The sequence below is a fragment of the Hemiscyllium ocellatum genome, chromosome 14 (assembly GCF_020745735.1).
Source record: "Hemiscyllium ocellatum isolate sHemOce1 chromosome 14, sHemOce1.pat.X.cur, whole genome shotgun sequence".
NCBI classification, from domain to species: Eukaryota; Metazoa; Chordata; class Chondrichthyes; order Orectolobiformes; family Hemiscylliidae; genus Hemiscyllium; species Hemiscyllium ocellatum.
The window spans coordinates 86,503,295-86,527,934 of NC_083414.1; the positions used below are offsets into that span (position 1 = coordinate 86,503,295).

At 43.3% G+C, this 24,640-nt stretch overlaps 1 long non-coding RNA gene across 1 annotated transcript in view; it reads right to left on the reverse strand.

Moving 5' to 3' along the window:
* Positions 1-236: 236 nt before the first annotated feature.
* Positions 237-24,640, reverse strand: part of LOC132822189 (uncharacterized) — a 141,984-nt gene continuing 117,580 nt past the window's right edge. The window contains exon 4 of the long non-coding RNA XR_009645416.1: positions 237-397. This is a non-coding gene — a long non-coding RNA (uncharacterized LOC132822189). The remainder of the gene's footprint in view (positions 398-24,640) is intronic.

Below are 24,640 nucleotides of genomic sequence, written 5' to 3' on the forward strand. Positions count from 1 at the left end.
ACTCCAATGGCTACTGGATAAACCTGATCATCCTTTCGTTATACGCCAGCACCTTCATTGCAGGAATCAGTTGAGGGAACCATCTCTGAGCTGCTTCCAATATAACAACACCGTTTCTTCATTGAAGAGGCTAGATCTGTACACTCTACTCCAGATGTAATCTCCCTGTGCAGCAGCAGCACTTTCCCAGCCTGTTGTAAGGTTCCCACCCAGGTTAGAGCAGTCTCAGCTCTCTGGAGGAATACAGAGCATTGTTGGAAGATCATTGTCCTTCTCTACTCCACCGCATAACGGGAGATCTGGAGAAATTAAAGTTTGCGAAGATCATAAATGATGTGGCGAGATGATCTCTGCCATTAATCTCCCCAGAGCCCACATCGCTCAGATTCCACAAAATCTAGTAAGGTGAGGATTTAAAAAACAGCAAGGATTAGCAAACATTGATGGGAGTTATATATCAAAGTGAAAGCTGCAATACAAATGCTGGACATGTTATAAAACAGGAAATGAGATATACACATTTGTGGGTACTGCAGTAATGATATATATTTAAATTATCTCTAAACTGTGTTAACCCAATTAATGCTAATGCTGGGAAAATGGATTTCATGACCACGTGTGAGATGGTTTACATGAACATTATGTTGAGCACTGAGCTCGAGTTCAGGTTATTTAGGAATTGGTGTTGAGTGATCAGAAGAGCTAATTGAAAATTTTGCCGGAAAGGACATTTTGGGAACAGTGACCACAACGCATTGGTTTTCTTTTATGCTGTTTGAGTACACGACAGTTTTTGTTATATTTGAAGTAATAAATCTGAGTCTTGCAAGCCATGAAGGTGTGAGGTGGAAGTGGGGACTACAGATGCTGGAGATCAGAGTCGAAGAGTGTGGTGCTGGAAAAGCACAGTCAGGCAGCATACTAAGAGCAGATAAATCGATATTTTGGGCATAAGCCTTTCATCAGGAATGAAGCTTATGGGCCAAGGGGGCTGAGGGATAAATGAGAAGAGGGTGCAGCAGTGGGGAGGTAGCTGGGATTGCGATAGGTAGATGAAGGAGGGGTTGAAAGTGATAGGTGATAAAGGGAGACAAAACGCCTCATCTACTGCATCCATTAAACCCATGTGGTCTTCTCTACATTGGCGAGGCAGGAGGTCAACTTGTAGATCATTTCAGAGAACATCTCTGGGACAGCCACATTGAACAACTCCATCGCCTTGTAGCTGAGCACTTTAACTCCCCTTCCCAATCTGCCAAGGACATGAGGGTCCTAGACCTGCTCCATCGCCAAATCCGAGCCACCAGAAGCCTGGAGGAAGAAAGCCTCCTCTTCTGCCTTGGGACCATCCAACCACGGGGGATCATAGTGGAAATCCCCATTTCCCCTAATCCCAGTTTATCCCACTCCAACCTTCCAAGTCAGCACCGACCTTTTGATCGGTGCTATGTGTTCACCTTCCTTCCTATCAATCTGCGCCCCCTCCTCTCCGACTATCACTTTCAACCCCACCTTCATCTACCTACTAGATGAAAGGAGGCAGCTTAGAAAAATGCCAGGTGTTGCAGTAAGCCAGTGGATTCAGAGAAATGTAGGACCCAGCAAAGGATGACCAAGAAACTGAGAAGAAAAACAAAAAGAGAAAAAGCGTGCAAGCGAAAGAAAAACATAAAGACTGCTAAAAAGCATCTATCAATGTATGAAAAAAATTTTAAAAAAATCAAATGTGGTGCAGTTGGTGTGTGTTCAGGATAAGTTATTGCAGAGAACAGAGAAATTGCAGGGAAAAGAAACAGTTTCTTTGGTGTCTACCTTCATGGAAGAATGTCCAGAAATATTTCCAGAAATACCAAGTGACCATGGGGCTTGTGTAAGTAAAATCTGAGATCATTCTTATCAGTGTTGGGATCTTCTTTGAAAAGAAAGCTGGATTGAGTATTTATAAATCTGACAGACCAGATGTACTTCATACATGTATTTCAGAGGAAGCAGCAATACACATGTTGATTGCATTGCGGACTGAATATTTTAATTAGAATCTGACCATAGGGGAGGTACCAGAGAACTGGAGCACTGCTAATACGATTCCACTTCACAGGAAGGGTGGGAGAAATAGACCAGGGAACTATAGAAGAGCGAGTATTAGATCACTGTTAAGGAAACTACTGGAGAAAATAGGGAAGGAGAAAATCGAACTCCAATCAGAGTCGCAAGGTTTGATCAGGGATAATCATCATGACTTTATCAGAAGGAAATCACATCTAATGGGTTTGATTGAATTAGTTTGAGGAGGTCGATTGTTTAGTTTTGTAGGAAGGTCTTTGACAAATTTCCACCTGGGACACTGACAAATAAAGTAAAATCTCACAATATGAAGCAAAACTTGACAAGTTGCAACGAAAACTATCTTAGTAGCAGGAGACAGAGGGCGGTGGGAGAAGGCTGTTTGTGTGACTGGAGACCAGTGTCCCCTGGTGTACCACAGGGATCAGAGGTGTATCCCTTATTGTTTGTGTTATTCATATATATATATATATATAAATGTGGAGGGGGCTAGGTGGACAGTGGGGAAGGTGTGATAAGTAAGTGCATGTTTGACATAACGATTGGCTGAGTGGTTAGCAGTGAGGAGGAATGCCTTAGGTTACCGGAAGATGCAGATAGAATGGTCAGATGGTCAGACCAATGGCAGATTGAATGTAACCCTGATAAATATGAGGTGATGCTCGTTGGGAGAAGGAACCAGGCAGGGGAGGACTCAATGAATGGCAGCACACTGGGAACCTCAGAGTGTGGTTCTCCACACATCATTGAATGTGACTGGACAGGGTAATGGAATAGTTAAGAATTGGACCTTGGGTGTTGTGTTTCCTAATCAGGGTGTAGATTATAAGAGTAATACAGGGCTTTGGTTCGGCCAAAATGTAGTACTGTATGTAGCTCAGGGAGCCACATTCCAGGAAGGATGTGATTGTACTGGAGAGGGTGCAGAAGTGATTCACCAGGATGTTCCCTGGGATGGAGCATATCAGCTATGGAGAGAGGCTGGATAAGATTGGGTTGTTTACTTTGGAGCAGAGAAAGCTGAAGGGTCCGTGATTCAGAAGGATAAGATTATGAGCGACACGGACAGGGTGGATAGACAGCAACTGTTCCTTTTAGTCTGTGGGTCGAGAACAAAGGAGCACACTTTTAAAGTGAAACGTTTGAGTTTCAGAGATGATTTAGCTCGAGGATGTTGTGTTCTGGGATTACTTCTTGGGAGGGAAATAATCTCAGATAACCTCGCAATCATTAAAACGTACCTGGACGAGCACTTGGAAGTTTCATAACATTCCAGGCTATGGGCCTGCTGTAGGGAAATGGGACTAATATAGATGGTGCTGTACTTCTGTTGGCACAGAGTCTATGCTCCTGAGAGTGTATGTTGTGGAAGGTCAATTATTGAGCAGTTTAAGGTGGGAATTGATGAGTTTCTGAAGAGTATATTCACAAGGATTATAAGAGTGAACTGAAATAACTTGATAAATCATGTCAATGTGAAAAATATCAGTAACATGTACAGTTTCCTTACAGTTTTAAACCAGGGAATGGAGAATGGGGAACAGAGAAATGGCAGAGCTATGAAGCCACTACTTCAGTTCTGTCTTCACAGAACTTCCTAACAATACAAGGAAAACCAAGTCTGGTGTGGGAAAATGATAGAGTACATGGAACATAGAACATAGTCAGGAAATTGTTTAGGATAAATTATTGGGGTTTAAAGTAATGGTCATAGACAACACTAACATAGATTTATGAAATGGGAGTTATGTTTGAGAAACAGAATGGGAGACAAAACAAAGAGAAACAATATATGTTAAACATTTTGATTTTTAGAAAAATTTTGGTACAGCTCCAAGCCCAGTTTACAAAATCAAATCTGAGTGGATTGGGGCTAATATATGGACATGTTTCTAGAATGGGACATCTGGCAGGAAACAATGAATAGAAATAAACAGACTCGTCAAGCAACAGCCTGACATTGTCTGTATGGTATGATTCTGTAAGGTGTAAGTCCTTCCACATCTAGTCAAGAAACGTTGGGGTCAATTACACAATTCACTGGAGGAAGAGATTCCACAAATAACCCCTTCCTCCATGATGGAAGAGCCCAGCACTTTAGTGTATAAGCTAAGGCTGATTCATTCGTAACAATCCTCAGTCAGAAATACTAAGTGGATGATCCATTTCAGACTATGTCCCATACTCCCCATCACCTTCCCCAGAAATCTCCTGTCTCATCAGCAGGACGGATACAGCAGAAGTGGCGGCACATTGGGATACAGTTGGAATGGAATTGCTCGTGGAGTCCTCAACAATGACTCCGTATCCCATGAAGTCTCATGGCATTAGTTTACACATGGGAAAGGAAATCTCCTGCTGATTACTATGTTCCAGCCACATTTAACCGATGAGTCCGTACTCCTCCATGCTGAACAATACTTGGAGGAAGCACTCAGGGTCGCACGGACGCAGGATGTACTCTGGGTGGGGGATTTCAATGTCCACCTCCAAGAGTATCTCAGCTACAGCATTACTGATCGAGCTGGCCTGGTACTAAAGGATATAACTGCTAGACTGACAAGTGGTGAAGGAACCATCAAGAGGAAAATACATACTGACCACAGCCTTGCTAATCTGCCAGTTGCAGAAGTATCTGTCCATGACAGTATCGTTAAGAGTGACCACCGCATAGTCATTGTGGAGACAAAGTCACACCTGCACATTGAGAATAACCTCCGTCATTTTGGGTGGTACTATCACGGTGCTAAATAGGACAGACTTCAAACAGATCTAGCAGCTCAAGTCTGGGTGTCCATAAGGTATTGTGGGTCAGCAATAGCAGTAGAATTGTGCAGCCACACAATCTCATGGCCTGGTGTATCCCCCTAACAACAATTACCATCAAGCCAAAGGATCAACCTTGGTTCAATGGATGCGCAGGATGGCAGGAGCAGCACTGGGCATACCTGGAAATGATGTGTCAGCCTGGTGAAGCCACCACACAGGACAACTTGTGCGCCAAATAGTATTAGCAGTGAGTGATAAACAGAGCTAAGTGATCCCACAAGCAAAGGATCAGATCTAAGTTCTGCAGTCCTTCCACACCTTGTCGAGAAACGTTGGGGACAATTAAACAATTCACTGGAGGAAGAGACTCCACAAATACCGCCTTCCTCCATGATGGAAGAGCCCAGCACTTCAGTGTATAAAATAAGGCTGATGCATTCGCAACAACCTTCAGTCAGAAGTGCTGAGTGGATGATCCATTTCAACCCCCTCCAGTGGTCCTCAGCAATTCAGTAACCAGTCATTAACCAATTTGATTCAGTCCATGCGATATCCAGAAATGGGTGGAGATACTGGATACTCCAAAGGGTACATACCCTGACAACATTCTGGCAATAGTACTGAAAACTTGTGCTCCATAACTTGCCACTCTCCTAGCCAAACTGTTTCAATACAGTTACAACAATGGCTTTCCCCGATTACATGAAAATTACCCCAAGTATCTCCTGTATATAAAAAGCAGAACAAATCTATTCGGGCCAATTACCACCCCATCAGTCTACTCTTGATCATCAGTAAAGTGGTGGAAGTTGTCAGTGCTTTTAAGCAGCACTTGCTAAGCAATACCCTGTCAATGACGTCCAGTTTGGGCTCCCCCCCACGGTCACTCAGCTCCTGACCTCATTACCTTAGTTCAAACATGGACAAAAGAGCTGAATTACAGAGGTGGGGTGAGAGTGACAGCCCTTTAAATCAAGGCAGTCTTCGACCAAATGTGGTATCAAGGGGCCTTAGCAACACTGGAATCAATGGGTATTAGAGGCAAAATCCCCGCTGGTTAGAATCATACCTGACACGTAGGAAGATGGTCATGGTTGAAAAAGGTCAGTCAACTCAGCTCCATTTCTGTAGGAGTCCCTCGAGCAGTGACCGAAAACATCTTCAGGGCTGCTTCATCAATGACCTTCCCTCCATGTTAAGGTCAGAAGTGGGGATGTTCGCCAATGATTGTACAATGTTCTGCAACATTTGTGGCTCCTCAGATACTGAAGCAGTCCATGTTCAAACACGACCAGATATGGACAGTATCCAGGCTGGCAAGTGGCAAGTAATGTTCAGGCCTCACAAATGCCAGACCATGACCATCAACAATAAAATACAATCTAACCTGCCCCTTGGCATTCAATGGTGTTACTATCAGTGAATCCCCCAGTATCAAAGTCCTGATGGGTAATCATTGCTCAGAAACTCACTGGACTCGCCACATAAACACAGTAACTACAAGAGCAGGTCAGAAGCTAGGAATACTGCGGCGAGTAACTCACATCCTGACTTCCAAAAGTCTGTCCATCATCTAAGTCAGAAGTGCGATAGAAGACTCCCAATTTGCCTGGATGAGTGCAGCCCCAACAACACTCAAGAATCTTTATACTATCAGGACAAAGCAATCAGTTTGACTGTCCCTTCACCCACAATGCTCCACCATCAACCCTCAGCAGCAGCAGCAGCAGCAGTGCTTCACTATCGACATGCTGCAATGAAATGATTCACCAAAGATCCTCCGAGACCATCTTTCCAACTCACGACCACGTCTATTTAGAAATATTCTAAATATTTTGATGGATCATTTTATTGATGGTGGAGTTGTGAGTATACTATCACTGTAAAAAGGTGATTTTCCCTTGGGTTTTTTTTTGGGATTGTGAGTGGGTGAGGAGGATGTAAAAACGCACCAAGAAGACTAAGACAAGTGGAGTGAAAGGGTAAATACGTGACAGATGGAGAACAATATGGATAGAGGTGACAGTGTGCCCTTTGGTGGAAACGATAAATTGGCAGCCTACCATTTGAAAAGGATTGGTTGAAACATGTTGATCTACAAAGGGACTTATGTTCCGTTTTATTGTTTTCTTCTGCATAAACCTCTGAGGCCCCTGCAGCGCAGTGAGTTCTGTAACCAGATGTCAATACTCGGAATGGCATTGGCACGCTGACCAGTGTATATACAACCAGCAAGTGGGAGCTATAACACGGAAAACGATCTGCATCTCCTTGTACACCAATCGCTGAAAGCAATATTACAGAAACAGAAAGCAGTGAGGAAGATAAATGGTGTGTTGACCTTCATTTCAGGAGGATTTGAGTCGAGGAGTAAGAGTGTCTTACTGAAGCTGTACAGGGCCTTCGTGAGACCCCATCTCGAACATTGTGCAGCATTATGTGCAGTTTTGGTCTCCTCACCTAATAAAGGACAAACCTGACATTGAGGGAGAGCAGTGAAGGATGACCAGACTGGTCTCTGGGATGACAGGCTTGTTATGGGAACAGAGTTTGGGGCGACTGGGCCAGTATTCAATGGTGTTTAGGAAAATGAGTGGAGATCGCAGTGAAATATACAAAACTCTGACAGGGTGAGACAGATTGGAAGCAGACATTATTATTCCCCTGTCTGAGATGTCTAAATCAAGGGACCACAGTATTAGGTACAGGCAGGTCACACTGTATTGAGCTGAGAATAACTGGCTGCATTCAGACATTGGTGACCCTGGGGAATTCTCTCGCACCTGGAAACCATCTGTCACGTATTTACCCTTTCACTCCACTTGTCTTAGTCTTCTTGGTTACTTTTTACATCCTCCTCACCCACTCACAATCCCAAAGTAAGGATTTAGAGACAGTAAAGGGATGGTGGGAGAGCAGGAGTACGGAATGGAAATGAAGGACGGACCATCATTATATTGAATTGGGTAGCAAACTCGGTGGACCAAACGTACTACTGCATTTCCTATTTTATAACTTCCCAAGGTTACTCACATTAACGGATATGTACATCATGTGGGGTAAGTGCATCGAGGAGATTTTTTACATGAAATAGAATGGGGGAGGCTCAATGTGTTGAATGACCTACTCCTTTTCCGCTGTTTCCGTGCAGTCTGTGGGAAAGCTCTGTAAATGTTGTCACAAGCTCTCAGATGTTAGGAAGGAGGTCTCTGCAGGGTCGACAGGACTGTGTTCCCATTCCCTTTTCCGACACTGATGCTGAGGCCGGATGTTCTGTCCGGTTTCATCCTTTCAGACCTCGGTGCAGTTTGATACAAGTGAGTGGCCTTGCTTGGCAGTTTCAGAGACCATTGAAATGTTTATCACATGTCAGGGTCTTTGGAGTCTGTTTTAGCCCAGCCCAGGAAATCACGGGAGATTCACTTCCTAAAAGTACATTGGAGAAGGAAATTCTGTTTACAATCGATATTGGCTTCAAGGTCACTGTTACTGACCCCAGGTTTTAGATCTCGATATTTTATTAATTGTTTTTAACTTCCAACCGCTGCCAGAGCATTATCCTGGTCTGGATTAGTAATCCAGTGATATTTCCACAACAGCACCATCTCCACATGGGGACCTGTCGAAAACCACACTGAGCAGGGTATTTCTATGCTGCTTGACAGTTCTGTCAAAAAGAACTCCCAACAATTTGACGGTCGTGATGGGAATGAGGGAGTGATAATTGGTCAGATTGTAATTATTCCCCTTTAGGGGACTGGACTCAGCTGAGTAATTTTCCACATTGCCAGGGAGATGTCAGAGTTGGAGCTGGAATGAAACAGCTTCCCCAGGGACACGGCTTGTTGTGTAGCACAAGTCTTCAGTCCTATTGCAGGAATGGGGTCAGGACCCATTGCCTTTGTCGTATCTACTGTGTTCAGCTGTTTCTTCATCTCACATGCAGCAAATCGAAATATTTGAAGACTGGCGTCTGTGATTTTGTGGGCATCATGATGACGGTGAAGTGTATCATCGACTCAACACTTCTGGCAGAGGATGGTGCAGATAAAACATCCTTCTCTTTTACACTGATGTGCAGGTCTGTTCCATTATTTAGGATGGGGATGTTTGTGGAGCCCTCTCCTCCAGTCATTTGTTTAATCGTCCATCACCATTTATAACTGAATGTGGCAGGACTGCAGGGCTTCGTTCTGATCTGTTGGTCAAGTCAGGTAGCTTTAATGAGTTAGCATCAGGTTAAGGTTCATGTGATTCTGACTCTGGCATGTTCACCCACACTCGTCACTGAGCCATAGATGGTGTTTATTGTAATGACAGACTGAGGTGTTATCCTGGCAAAAAGTTACAGGTTGTGGCTGAATGCAGGTCTGCTTCTCCTGCTGCTGTGGTCTCCAGCACTACATGAATACAGTTTCCAGCTGCAATATCTGCAATGCAATTCTGCTGTCTGTTCCCCAATTCTCACTGAGGCCATTCACCCATCAGTCCTGTACTCAGTGACCTCACCTGGTTTCTGATGTGGTAATACTTCAATTTCAAACTCTCATTCTGCTGAGGATCTCTCTCCCCGGGTCTTGCCTCCAATCTGACACATTCTGCAAAAGCATTTAACTGATGTTAATTCAAATGTTTAATTCACCTGAATCTTTTTCCTTGAGAAATGCCATCTTCTGTGTTTAAAGTGAATGTGTTTCCTCTGTTTCTCTCCCTGACAATGATTAAGAGCTCTGTAGTGTCAGTGATACCAGAGTTATGTAGTTTCAGAGCCAGTTAATTCTCTGGATTCCCAATCATCTTCACCACATTGTATGTTTTCACTTTTGGTTTGATGCCTTGTCACTCTTGGCTGCCTTGTCCTCCCATGAGTATGTTTCATCAGCTTGGGGTTGCATTTCTGGTATTATCTTCCGAATTATCCCCAGAAACTCCTGCTATTGCTGCTCCATGGTCTTTCCTGCTCAGCTCCCCTTCCAATTAACTTTGGCCAGCTCCTCCCACATGTCTTTGTAGTTACATTGCTTCATTATAACCACATTACATCTTGAAGAAAGCATTACGTATAAAATGAAAGAATGAGTTTGAGAGATGGGCCACGAAGATTGGTGGATTTCTTAACTAGATACAAAGGGAGAACGAGAGAGAGGATATAGATATGGAGATGTGGAAAATGAGAAAACTATATTATCGAAAGAAGTAGATGTACTTCCCTCAATCTTTTGGCAATTCCTGTGTGCTGTGGTCCTTTGTACAGTGCACGTACAGCAGAGCAATATGTTCAAACGCTGGGTCAGATGCCATAACTTTCCTCTCCAATAATATGACAGACACTAGTTTTGGAAAGAACCCAACAGACCAATATATTTAATTCCTGGTAGAAAGGGGATTAACTGAAATAGGTTGGAAACCAGAAACAAGAATTTCTAACACACATTCTGATAAAAATGAGAGACTAGAGTTGGGAATCCCAGAAAAGGGGGGACATTGAGAGAAAGGGAAGGTATCACTTCAGATGAGGATCAAATAATGTTTTAATGCTTAAAAAATTTTATTCATCATGTGCATCATTTTTTGTTAACTGTGTCTCAGTTGTTCATTCAGAATGCGTTATACACATATGAAGAGTGTTACTTATCTGAACACACACTGATTAAACAGTGTATATAAAATCGTTTTTTTCTCCATTTCCGACTGTCCTGTTGTCGTGCTAGCAGGATACATGAACACCAACTGGCTACCAAAAGACACGACCCACTATCATTAGTTTCCATTCATTCAGAAAAAGAAGGACACCACGTTGACTGTGACAACACGCACTTCCTAGGACAAAGCCACGCACGAAAGTTCTTAGAAACATGACATTCTAGCGAGAAGTACATCAACAAACGCATCAATTTAGATCCTATCTACCTTGCCTTGAACAAAAAACTGGAAATGACATCATGCACCTTAAGAAACCAAGACCTAGAAATACAAAGACGAGACTTACCACCAGTGCGTCACCAGAAACTCTCACTAATGATATCACCTAGTCATGGTGACAAAACATCTGAAAACAAACCATCAAGCTCAGCGAGTTAAAATACATACTTATTAATTGTTCTTTTTCTCTTAATAGTGGAATTTGCGACTACTTTGTCACTCGTGTTTTAACAGATTACGAGGTGAGGTGAGCTTTTCTGGGTGTGTGGTTTTAATTAACGAGGAGTTCAACAGCGACATCATAACAGTTTGAGGGCTTGTCGTATAGGATTTAGACAGATTTGAACAGCTTTGGCGTACAAAAGGTCCCAGCAGATTCCATCACTTGGCAGTTAGTGACGTAGATCTTCAAATAAAACAGGTGAGAAAATTCATTTAATTTTGTTTCCTTGTGGTTGGTTAAATTAAAAGAAATGGCTTTTAATATGACTAAAGACGTTCTGAGGTTTGAAGGTGGTTCCCAAATTTGCCAAGCAAGTGTAGAAAGACAAAGGAAGGGCATACTCCTAGAATTAACATGTAGATTAGAATTAGGTTTCACCAGGTACAAAAGGAAAGCTGTCATCATAATGGAGTTGGTCAAGCTCTTTGGTCTATCAGAGAAGCAGGAAACTGCAGTCGAGTTCGAGAAACTTAAATTGCAAATATGACAACTGGAGTTAGAAGATAAAGAAAGAAACAGAAAGAGAGAGAAGATAGAGAAAGAGAAACAGAGGAAAAAGGAAGAGAAGGAGAATTTGAAATTCAGAAGTTTGGAATTAGATAAGAAAGTTAAATTAGCAGGATAAAGATGAAGGGAGAATGTAGGGATGTATACAACTATGTTAATACATTGCCATATTTCGGTGCGAAAAATGCCAAAACCACTTCTATTTCATTTGCAAAACTGGCTCGGCAGATGGCATGTCCAGTGAACCTGTAGCTAATGCTAGTTCAGACTAAGCTGGTGGGTACAGCTTGAAAGGTATGTGCCGTGCTGTCTCATGAGGGAGCAAGAGATTATGCAGATGCAAACAGGTTATTTTGAGTGCTTATGAATTCGTACAAGAAGAATATAGACAGCAGTTCAGAAATATAGAGACAGAACCAGGTCAGACTTATATTGAGTTTGAAAGAATTAAACACAGTCATTTTGATAGAAGGATGCAGGCTTTAAAAATGGATAAGACCTGTGAGGCTCGAAGGGAGGAGTTAAAAGACTCACTTCCAGAGATGGTAAGAATTCATGTGAATGAACAAAAAGTTCAAGAAGTGAGAAGCGTAGCAGAAAGGGCAGATGAGATGCTTTGGTGCATGAGATGAAATTTAGCTTCTGGGAGGATTTCATCTTGTGGGTGATAAAAATTGAGAGAAGGGGAGATCCTGCACTGCAAAACATAGAGAAAGGCACACTGGCAATAGTTTACCACAGATGAAAAAACAGGTCCAAGGGGTTGAAAGGAAGTGAAAGGCCTCAGTTGTTCTGACAATAATGTAGTGGAACACATAAAAATTACAGTGCCGATGGTTGAAGAAGGGCACTGTGAAAAGGTGTTTTCACTGCAGTAAGCTGGGACACACAGTGCTGGGCATTGAAGGAAGACACTTTGGGAAAAGATGTGGTAAAAGAGTTTAAGCCAATGGTATTAGTGAACCTGTTAAAGGAGACCCGAAATGGAGCCGAGGAGCTGCAGGAGAGTGCACTGCCCAGGCAGGGGCTGGGTATGGAGGCAGTGCCTGGTCTGTATAAAGAATTTGCCTCCGTAGATAAACCTTACTAAGGAAAAACGGGGTGTGGGGGAAATACAAGTAGTTATAATTTTCCAAGATACGGGAGCTGCTCAGTCTCTAATAGTTGAGAACTGAGGGGCCGGAAAGGCACAACAGATCAGGCAGCATTCGAAGAGCAGGACAATCGACACATCAGGAATCAACTCATCGTCAGGAATGTGGCGGGGGGAACAGGGGGCTGAAAGAGAATTCGGAGGGTAGGAGATGGGCTGGTGGGAGGGACACTGGGAGGGCGATAGGAAGATATAAATGGGAATTATTGTGATATGTCGGAGGGGAGGGTGGAGTGGGTAGGTGGAAAGGAAGATGGACAGTTAGCACAGTTCAAGAGGGCAGTGCTAAGTTGGACGGTTGGATCTGGGTTGAGGCTGGGGGAGGGGAGATTTGGAAATTAGTGAAGTCAACGTTGATGCTGTATAGTTTGAGGGTTCCAGCTGTCCTACCACCTATCCACTTCACCCTCCTCTCCGACCTTTCACCATCAGTCATCACCTGCATCTACTGATCGCCTTTCAAGCTCCCTTCCACCCAGCTCCACCCCTACCCTCCAATGTAATTCTCAGCCGCTTTCCCTCTCCCTTACCCCCCACTTTTCTGATGAAGGACGTATGCCTGAAATGTCAACTCCCCTGCCTCTCGGATGCTGCCGGCCTGCTGTGCTTTTCCAGCCCCACACTTTTCAACTCTGATCTCCAGCATCTGCAGTCCTCACTTTCCCTCCCCCTCTGATAGTAAGAGATGAAAGTATTTTCACTCTTTCTGGCATGTTACTCAACAGCGTGATAATTTGTGGAATGGGGACAGAAATTAAGCATTCCCTGTGTAACATCAGGTTGGAGTGCCAAATCAAGGTTGGGGAAGTAACAGCGAGAGTGAACGATAGAGTGTCAGTTCCAGGAATACAGTTTGTTCTTGGGAATGATTTAGCAGGATCCAAGGTGGGAGAGGCAGCCCTTGTGGTGGAGAAGCCAAAGTAAGACTAGGGAACTGGGGAATTAAAAGAAAAATACCCAGGGATTTTTCCAGACTGTGTAGTAACAAGATCCCACTCTCATAAGTTCCAACAGGAAGGAAAACCGAAAGATAAAAGCCAAAGGAGTTGATGTACGGAAGACTCAGGCTAAAGCATCTCTAGTGGCTGGAATGCACAAGGACGTGGTTATTTTTTGTTGTACATTTCATACCTGCCAAATGGTAGGTAAGTCCCAGGCAGTATAAACCAGCACCTTTGTTGCCAAACCCTGTATTCGAATACACCTTTCATGTGGGTTATGATTAATTGTGGAGCTCCCCTTTCTGAAGTAAAAGTGGAAACCAACATCCGCTGATCATAATGGACGTGTCTACCCGATTTCCAGGGATAATTCCATTTTGGGGTGTGAAGGCAAAAAGGGAGGCAGAGGAGTTGGGAGCTACCTTTACTCACTGTGGGCTACGCAGTGTGATTCAGTCAGACCAAGGGTCTCATTTTACCGCTCAGCTGTTTGATGGATAGTTTTGACATACAGCAGTTTGAATCAAGTGCGTCCAATCCCGAATCCCAGGGAGCCTTGGAAAGTTGGCATCAGATGCTGAAGACAATATTAACAGCGTACTGTTAGAATTACCCGAATTATTGGAATAAAGGCGTCTCATTATATTGCTTGCCATAGAGATGCCCCAAATATATCTACTCATTTTCCTTCCTTTGAGTTAATATTCGTACATGAAGTGAGAGGCCCTTTGAAATGAATGAAATATAAATTGACAGGACCAAAGTCAGCACCTGAAAAGGGCACAGTGTAGAGTCAGGTTTAGTGGCCCCTTTCAAATTAAAAAAGTGTTGAGTCAGTTAAACTATCTGGTAATGATACCGAATATGACAAAAATGTTACAGAATGTCATGTGAATGAATAATGCTCCAGCCACATTTAAGACTCAGGAACAGAGTTGCGGGCAGATGAACAAATTGTGCAACTTATCTGTATGATGTAGTGATTAGATTAGATTAGATTGCCTTACAGTGTGGAAACAGTCCCTTCGGCCCAACAAGTCCACACCGACCCGCCAAAGTGCAACCCACCCCCCCTACATTTACCCCTTACCTAAACTATGGGCAATTTAGCTTGGCAATTCACCTGACCCGCACATCTTTGTGACTGAGGAAACCGGAGCACCCGGAGGAAACCCACGCAGACATGAGAACGTGCAAACTCCACACAGTCAGTCGCCTGAGTCGGGAATTGAACCCGGGTCTACAGGCGCTGTGAGGCAGCAGTGTTAACAATTGTGCCACCGTGCCACCCATCTTCAGCAAGTGATCTTCAGCAAGTGATTGAAAGCCCACATGTGACATTTGGCAGAGCATGTTGAAGGATTACAAGAAGCAAACCTGGTAATAAACTTAAAGAAAACAGAATTCGCGAAGGCAGAGGTGATGTTCTTGGGACATTACATTGGACATGGAAGGTTGATCCAATGCAACACAAAGATAAAGGGCTTTGAGGAATTTCCACGACCATCCTCGAAGAAAGAGGTGTTCGATTTTTGGAACTGAGTGGATTCTATCACAGCGCATTGGCACCACTGATGGATTTATGAAAGAAGGTCACAGAATGTGGTGGACAGAACAATGCCAGGAGGTATTTGAGAATGTTAAAGCAGGTTTAATCACCCCGCACCAGATTTAGCTACACCAAATATTTTGAAACCCTTTGAAAATTGTGCATGATGCTTGGGATATAGGGGTCGGAGATGTGTTGACACAGAAAGTTGATGATGGAATTGAGTGGCCAATTGGCTACTTGTCCAAAAAACTCAATATCCACCAGAAAAAAAATACAAAATTTCAATTATAGAAAAAGAATGATTGAATTTCGTACTGGCCTGACAACATTTGAATGGTTACATGACAAATTGTCGCAGATGGTTGTAGACAACAACGACAATCCTTTTGTATTTTTGAAATATTTAAAGACCAGAATATGAGAATATTTCATTGAAGTCTCATGTTACCAAACTTTGAACTTAAAATACACATGCTGTGGATCCTAAAAATGTGATAGCAGATGTGTTATCGTGGATTTAAAGGAAAAAGTGTAGATAAGATTTGACTTATTCCAGTGCTATATACGTGGGTGGAATTAATATGAATGGTATAACTGAGATTAATATTCCGTATTTCAGAATAATGCGGTTAAGAATCAGAGGAAAAAGCTTCATTTTCTTTTTCTAAACATGTGAAGTGTTTTGAAGCCGAAAGCATGTCTGGTCACTTTAAGAGAGAACGGGGTTTTGCTGAATAGAAAGTATAGCCATAGATGCCAGCTAAAGGTCAGACTGTTCCAAATGTAACAATTAGCTGGGAAATGGATACCTGAGTTTTGGTTGCTACTTTGACAACAATTCAAATACAACCAAAGAGTTTAAATAAGATTCAGGATACCCGAAGCCAGCAGAATGTGAATATTATTGTTTGGACACCTTGAAAGCAATCAAATTATGAGAATTATTGTATCATGGAGAATATGTAAACCCAGCATTTGAACACTAGAGGGAGAGCCACTGCAATCCAACAGCAGAGTAAATGCTGTAGAGAAGGAATGCTAACTGGCCAACTCAAATATTCTCTATCAAAGGTACATGTTCATGTAAAACCTACTTGCAGTAAAAAAAAATGACCCAGGGAGATCAGCAGCTGGAAGAGTGAAGACAGCGGGGAAGATAGAGACTGTGTGGTCTTCAGATTGTAATGTTTAATATGTGGGTTGTTGGAATAACATACTTTTACAGAGTTGGAGTCAGATAGTAAGTAGTTAAGAAACAGAGGGGCTTGTATTTGTGAATAGTTGTTGTTTAGTATTCGCTATTAAAGTTAAGAAACTGACTTGCTCTTTTAAAAAAAATAGTGGAATGTAGGAGATCTGTGTCGCTCATATTGTAACAGATTACGAGGTGAGGTGAGCTGTTCTGGGAGTTTGGTTTTAATTAACAGAGGGGTTTGACTCTACCTTGTAAATGTCCATCCACGCTAACCCCATTTCCCTGCAGTTGGCCCATATCCTTCTAGTCCTTTCCTATCCACATATTTATCCAAATGCTTTTGAAATGTTGTTAATGTACCCCCCTCAATTACATCTGCTGGCAGCTCATCCACGTACCAGCCTGTGTGGAAAGAAGTGGCCCCTCAGTTTCTCTTTTTTTCCTTCCCCTCTAACCTTAAACTCATCCCCTCTATTCTCGATTCTCTAAACCTTGGAAAAAGGCTGAGAGCATTCACCCTATCCGTATCCCTCATGATCTTATACAGCTCTATAAGGTCCTCCCTCAGTCTCCTACACTCTAAACAAAATGTCCTAGTTTGTTCAACCTCTCCCTATAACTCAGACCACTGGGTCCTGACAACATCCTTGTAAACTTCTTATGCACTCTTTCTCATTTGATAATATCCTCCCGATAACAAGGTGACAAAACTGATCACAATACTCCAAGTGCGGCCTTACCAAAGTCCTGTGTAATTGCAACATAAATTCCCAACTTCTATACTCAATGTCCTGCCTGATGAAGGCCAGTGTACCAAAAGACTTCCTCGCTGCCCAGTCTACCTGTGACTCCACTCGCAGAGAACCGTGCACCTGAACCCAATGGTCATTCTTCCCACGACACACCTCCCATTCAACATGAAACTCCTACCTTGATTTAAGTTTTCAAAAGGCAAGACCTCACACATTTACACTACATTCCATTTTACATTTCTCGGCCCACTTCCCCACCTGATTAAAATCTTGCTGCAATTTCTGATAACTTCCTCACGGATCACGATACTACTTATTTTAGTGCCATCTGCAAACTTACTAATCATACCTTGTACATTCTCAACCAAATCATAGATAACAAACAGCAATGGACCCAGCCTCCAGTCTGACAAGCATCCTTCCACTAAACCCTCTGCTTCCTACCATCAAGCCAACTGTGCATCCAATTGGCCTGTTCCCCCAGCATTCCATGCGATATAACCTTCCAGAGCAGCCTGCCATGTGGTACCTTATCAAAGGCCTTACTGATATCCATAGAGACTATGGTTACCGCTCGGCCCTCATCAACCTTCCTGGTCACTTCATCAAAGGACTCTAACAAATTTCGAAGCATGATCTCCCACTACAAGTCTATGCTGACCGCTCCGAATCAAACCCTGTGTAAGTAATGGGTGCAGTCAATGGTGTGCTGTCCTTCATTGTAAGATGATTCGAGTACATAAGTAAAACCATCTTCCTGCTGTTGTGGAGCCTTGCTGAGAGAGTATTTGGGGCACTCTCTACAGAATTGGTCACCTTTGTAAGGAATGATCTCCTTACCACAGACACGGGTGATGGTATCATGAGAATAGAGTGAAGAGGCTGAGTGTTTAATCTGTAGAACTGTGAGAGATTAAAACATAGTGATGCTGAAACACGAAGAATGGCAGAGATCACTTATTTCCAAACAGACATTGACAGGGAGAGAAATTCATACTTTACCCAGGATTGATTGGTTTGATTTATTGCCACGTGTACCTCAGTACAAGGAAACACTTTATTTATGAGCAGTGGAGGCAGATTATAGTAAACATGGCCAGACAGATCATAGGATGGAAATAGACTTGGACAGAGTAAGGCATAACGGTTACACTGAACAGGACGTGCACTGGACAAGATCAACATGAACAAGATCAGCATTATTTGAACTTAGAGAGTCCATTCATCAGTCCAACGTGTATTTCCTAATAGTTTATATACCTACATTAACTCTCCCCACGTTATTGTGTAGTCGGCGTGTGAACCTGTACTGAACGTCAGGTTACTCACAATCCCCAACAGCCGCCACAATACCTTCCATCTGAAACAGGTAGCCATTCCCATCAGCTTCTGCTCTACACAGAGAACACCAGGCTGTCACCTCGGAGATGGAAGGTGCCTTCTTTAGACTTCACACATATGGCTTCCCTCCTCACCACGTGAAAACCAAATTAAAGTCCCACATGCGTATCATGAGCAACAGAGCCATGAGGAACAACGTGGAGCAGTCTGTCTGTGCAGCCTCTGCTCCAATTGTTTATCATGTTGGAGCATCAATTAGGAGACACCTCAGACTGCCGATACTGGAGATCAGACTAGAGAGTCGATTGTTGGAAACGTACAGCAGGTCAGGCAGCATCCGAGAAGCAGGAGAACCGACGTTTTGGGCATAAGACATTCATCAGGAATCGGCATCAATTACCTCATTCTGCCCCTGTGTAAGTGCATTGAGGTGGGAATGGCCTCCTACTGATCCTGTGTAAGTGACTCAAGGGACTGACTGGCTTCTTCCTCGTTCGACTGGACAAGGCCAAGGGCCTGATTGCGTTGCTCCTGGTTCCTGTATGACAGCTCGATGTACTGACAAGTGTGATGATGCTGTAGCTTTAAGAGGCTTTTTTATCCTGGTTTCTTTTAAGAGAGATATTGAACGATCGTTACGAAGCTGGTTAGTTAAGACCACTTGAGTAAACAGCGAGGGAGGCCTTAGGTTTATTTTAATGCAGTGAATGGGTGTGGCCAGCTCTCACAGATTAGGATCACTGGGTTTTAGTTTCTCAGTAACATCAGAAATTATGGGGGTCTCCACAGAGTTGGAAGTTTCACAGAATGTCTCCTGGCTGCTACACTCTCTGAATTTTCTCTAGCTGCTGTTTTCTATTCCTGTATTTTCCTTTTGTGGTTATTGGAATTTCCTATGTTGGACTAGTTCATTAGTAATAGTTCCTAGTTCTATTATTCTGTTAAGCTGTCCAATAGAATTATGTTATTCTAAATTTCTCTTTCTTTGGTTTTATTTCATCTTTCGTGTTTAAATAAATGGTATTTCGCTTCACACCGAGTAGTTTGACCAGTCACGTTGAATCTGGAACAGACACTTTACATTTCCTTTAAAATAAGAAAACATTAGAGTTTAGGGTACTGCTTTAAAATATTTTCAAGGGGCTCTGGTGTGGTCCATCACACTAGCATTCTTCTCTTCCTGAGTAATAGGCTGGAGTCACTGAATGGGCTGTCCCTATTTTTCTCCAATAGTGTCAATGGGCTGAACGACTTCCTCATATTCCTGTGAAACCAGCGTGAGGTGCGGAATGAACTCTTATTTTACTGTGGCAATGTGCAGTGTCAGGCAGTGCTGTTACATGAATGTTACAGACAAGTTAACAGCACATAACTCAATGGAGTCTGGTCTTCCTGCACATGGACACAGACCAGTTCAGGAGCTGACGGGGGATAAAATGTTCTGAACATTGTGGAATCTTCAGTGACCATCCCCACTTCTGATCTTATGGTGGGGAGGGTGGGGGCGGAGAGGTATTGATGAAGCAGCTGAAGATGTTTGTGAAGAGGAAGCTTCCCTGAGGATCTCCCACAGAGGTGACCCAGGACTGAGATGGTGAACATCTTCCTTTGTGCCATGTTTGACTCCAAACACTGGAGAATTTTCTCTGATTCCCATTAAGTTCAGATTTGTTAAGCTCCTTGTTGTCAACAGAAGCCTTGATATCAGGGCCAGTCATTTTTACCTGACCCCTTGTTTCAACCTCTTTTGTTCATATCAATAAGCCATGGTATAGGAGCAGCAAGGGGTTTCTTCAAACAGGTGGTATTGAATATCAGAATTTCTCTTCTCAACAGTATTCGGGGAGCCGGATGACTGAAAGTATTTGAAGAGGAGGTAGATGGATATTGACCTGTCAGAGAGGTGAGGGCTATGAGGAATTGGGTATGAAAGAGGATTTCAGACCAAGAATAGATCAGCCACAATCTTAGTGAAGGGCAAGGCAGGCTTGGGGAGTGAACGACCTGCCCCTGTGTCTGATGTTCTCACATTCTGTTATTGGAAAGTTAGTGGGTGTTATTTTCATGGATGTTCTGGTATTGAATGTCGCCGTCAGGGAGACCAGAGGATTTTGTGAGCCATCACTGGGTGAGGTATGGGGGCTGTATTCATAGTGAATTTGGGTCGACAACATGATCAACAAATAGAGCACAAGTTGCAGAGAGGGGAAGCTCTGTGAAGAGAGAGGAGGTGCCTCTTTCATACCCAGCCTGGGTTTTACAATTACATTTCTCAAATCACATCAAACCATGTGGGTCAGTCTTTAGGGGCCGAATGATCTCTGTTTCTGTGCACCAGGTTATAGAAGTAAGTAGCCTCTAAATGCTCCTGCCTAACAGGTTTAATGGGCTGAATGGAACACAGGAACACGGGATTGAGGGACAGGAGTGAATCATTAGATATATTGAACCTTCTCCACCAGACACTAAGATGGTGGCTGATCAGGTTGTGGTCTCAGCTCCACTTCTCTGTCAAATATTTAGCTAATGCAGCTGTCAATCAGTGTGAACATAGAGGCACAATAAACTTCCAGTGAAGTGGATTCCCACTTGAAAGGTCCATTCAGAATTATTCGTCGTTCCTCTGATAGAATCAAAGTGTCATGCAGAATGGAAACAGACCCGTTAGTCCAATCTGTTCACTCCGATCAGATGTCAAATCTGATCCAGTTCTATTTGCCAGCATTTGGCCAATATCCCTCCTCTTTCAGATACTTTTTAAATGTGCGATTGTAACCGCCTTCACCACTTCCTCTGACAGCACTTTCTGAACACACACCACTCTGTGTGTGAAACATTTATCTTCAGTCCCTTCTAAATCATTCCCCCTCTCCCCTCCATCCTAAACTCTCCTGTTCTGGACACCCCTATCCTGGGGAGCAGAGCGTGGCTGTTCAGTATATCCATGCCCCTGATGATTTTATAAACCTCTATAATGTGACTCCTCAACCTCTGACACTCCAGGGGGAAACACCTCAACCTAATCAACCTCTCCCTAAAGCTCAAACCTCCAGTCCTGGGACATCTGTGTAAGTCATTTCTGCAGAAAACTGAGTTGTATGCAGTATTCCTAAAGTGGCCTCACCAACATCCTGTACAGATACAACATGCCACCACAACTCCTATACTCAATGCTCTGACTGATTAAGACAAATGTGCCAAATGTGTTCTGCACCACTCTATCTACCTGCGACTCCACTTTCAAGGAACAATGTACCTGCAGCCCTATGTCCGTTTGTTTCTCAACACTCCCCAGGACCTGACCATTAAGTGTATAACTTCTGCCCTGATTTGCGTTCACAAAATACAAAACCTCGTCTTTATCTAAATTAAACTTCATCTGTCACTCCTTGCCCCTTTGTCCCATCTATTTGTGGTCTTGTTGTACTCTGAGATAATCTACTACACCACATTTCTGATATCGTCTGTAAACTTACTAACTATGGCCCAATGTTCACATCTAAATCCTTTACATAAATGATGAAATGCAGTGAACTCAGTCGTGATTCTTACAGCACACTGCTGCTCACAACCCTCCAGTCTGAAAAATACCCCTCTTCAAGCCAATTGTGATGAGCGTCTTCTGTATCCCATGTGACTGAAACTTATTAATCTGTCTACCAATCAGAATGAAATAAGAGCTACGAAGAAGGGAGGCTGAGTAGGTTAGGTTTATTTTCACTCGAAAAAAGAAGATGGAGGAAACTTATTGAGGTTTGCAAAATCATGAAGGGTATAGACAGGGTGGACAGAGACAAGCGTTTCCCAAGGGTGAAGGATTCAATAACGAGAGGTCATGCTTTCAAAGTGAGAGTTGGAATGTTTAAGGGGGATACACGCGGTACGTACTTCACACAGAGGGCGGTGGGCGTTTGGAACGCCTTGCCAGCAGAGGTGGTAGAGGCAGGCACGACAGATTCACTTAAGGTGCGTCTAGACAGATGCATGAGTAGGTGGAGAGCAGAGGGATATAGGTGGTTAGGAATAGACCGACAGATTCAGACAGTACATTTGGATCGGCTCAGGCTTGGAGGACGAAGGGCCTGTTCCTGGGCTGTAAGATTTTCTTTGCTCTTTGTTCTTTAAATGAACACCTTGCTGAAGTCCATATAGACAATGTCAACCAAACTGCCTTCATCAAGCTTCTTTGTCATCTCTTCAAAAAACTCAACCAAATTAATGAGACATGGTTTCCCATGCAGAAAGCCACGTTGACTACCCCGATCAGCCCTTATCTTCCCAAATGTATGTAAATGCCATCCCCCAGAATCCCCTCCAACAACTTACCCACCACTGACATCTGGCTCACTGATCTACAGTTCCCCGGCTTTTTGGGTCACTGTTTCCTTTTCTAGTCTCACTCCTGCACTGCTCACAACAAATGTTAAATGTAACCAGGTCAGTGGCATAGCCGATGATATCGGTCTCAGACTGGGTCAGGGTCAGTTTTAGGAACAAGTCAGGCTAGTATCTTTAATCTGCTCAAATAGCACGTTTATGATCCGAAGCAATGTTACTCAAACTATGATGGAAAGATGAATGGCAAAGTGTTTGGGTATTGCAAATAAAGATTCGATATGTCCTGTTCTAAAATCACTGACACACACACACACTCACACACTCTGCAATTGTAACTTGAAAGAACTTTGTCCAGATATTATCCCATGTACATTGTCCAAACTATGTCTCCATCACATTCCCTGTTCCATGTCGGTGCATCACTGCTGCTGTCATACACAGAGCCATACCCTGAGCAGAAAATGGTCTTGGTCGATTTGAAGATATGTTTTTATGTTCCTGCTTCATTAAAAATAAAAATGTCTAAGTTATTCAGAATGTGTGTGTTAAAATGAATGCATTTTTTAAAGAAATACAGAAATTGCTGGAAAAACTCGGTATGTCTGTCAGCACCCAGATGAAATTTACATGATGTAGTTGTACCAGCCTCCACCACTTCCTCTGGCAGCTCATTCCATACACACACCACCCTCTGTGTGAAAAGGTGCCCTTTAGGCCTCATCAAAACCTTTCCCCTCTCACTTTCCACCAATGCCGTCGAGTTTTGGACGCCCCATACCTGGGGAGAAACCTTGACTACAAACCCTATCCATGACCGTTCTGATTTTATGAACGTTTCCTGCTGCGAAATGTGACTTCAATCAACACGAATGGCTGTACTTTCAATAATCCCGGGCCGAAATGCTGAAATTCAACACCGACACCTGTTCTTTCTCCATCAAGTCACAATTCTAAACCAGATTAATCAGTTTGTTCAGATATATTAGGAGACACTTCTGTGGGATTTACACCTAGACCTTTGTACCCAGAGGTAGGGACACGAGCACCACTCGGCAATACCCATAAAGCTGTAACATTATCCACTTGTGTGTTTGTCCATCAGCCTGTTATGACATGCTGTGACATACCTCTGCACCAAGCAGGACTTCAATCCAGGCCTTCTCATCCAGAGCTAGGAACACTACCACACAAGTTCAGGAATTGGAATCAAATCCAGAGCTCTGGCTCAGAGACACGGACACTGCCCACTACTACCATACCCAGATTTTGGGTCATATTTTAGTGCCCGCTTCCAGCTCAGTGTGGATTGATTATAATCAGGTTACTATTACTGAATTACAAAAAACACTTTGTATTATTAAACAAATGCAAGATATTTGTCTCAACTGTAGGATATTGAGTGTACTTGCTGAATATTGAAATTAACTATAGCCATCTTTAATCGCTATTATCTGTAGTCTGCAATATTAGGGAAAGAAATCCCGCAGAAACACTCTGCCCAATGAAGGGTCTCAAATAGACATTTATTACTGAACACCAGAGGCGAAGGAAGAGCTTACTTTCTGACCCCAAAACACCGATCAATCTTACCCACCTCTAACGTGTGTCTGCCCTCTTCCTAAAATCATGAAATGACACCAGGCCGCTGATTACTGTCCAGCCTCTCCTCCCCACTGACTGTGTCTGCAATCTGTCCCTCCTCCCTCTAACAACACAAGGCAAACCAAGCTTAGGGTCTTTGTGAAAATCAAGGCCGGAGTGTGCAGGCCTCCTGGAGAGGGGTGGGCATTTTAAAATTGAAGGGGGAGGGGGAGGTGGCAGTCATATCACACACTGGGCTGAGGGGAGACAGATGGAGTTTAGTCTGGATTAATGCCAGGCAT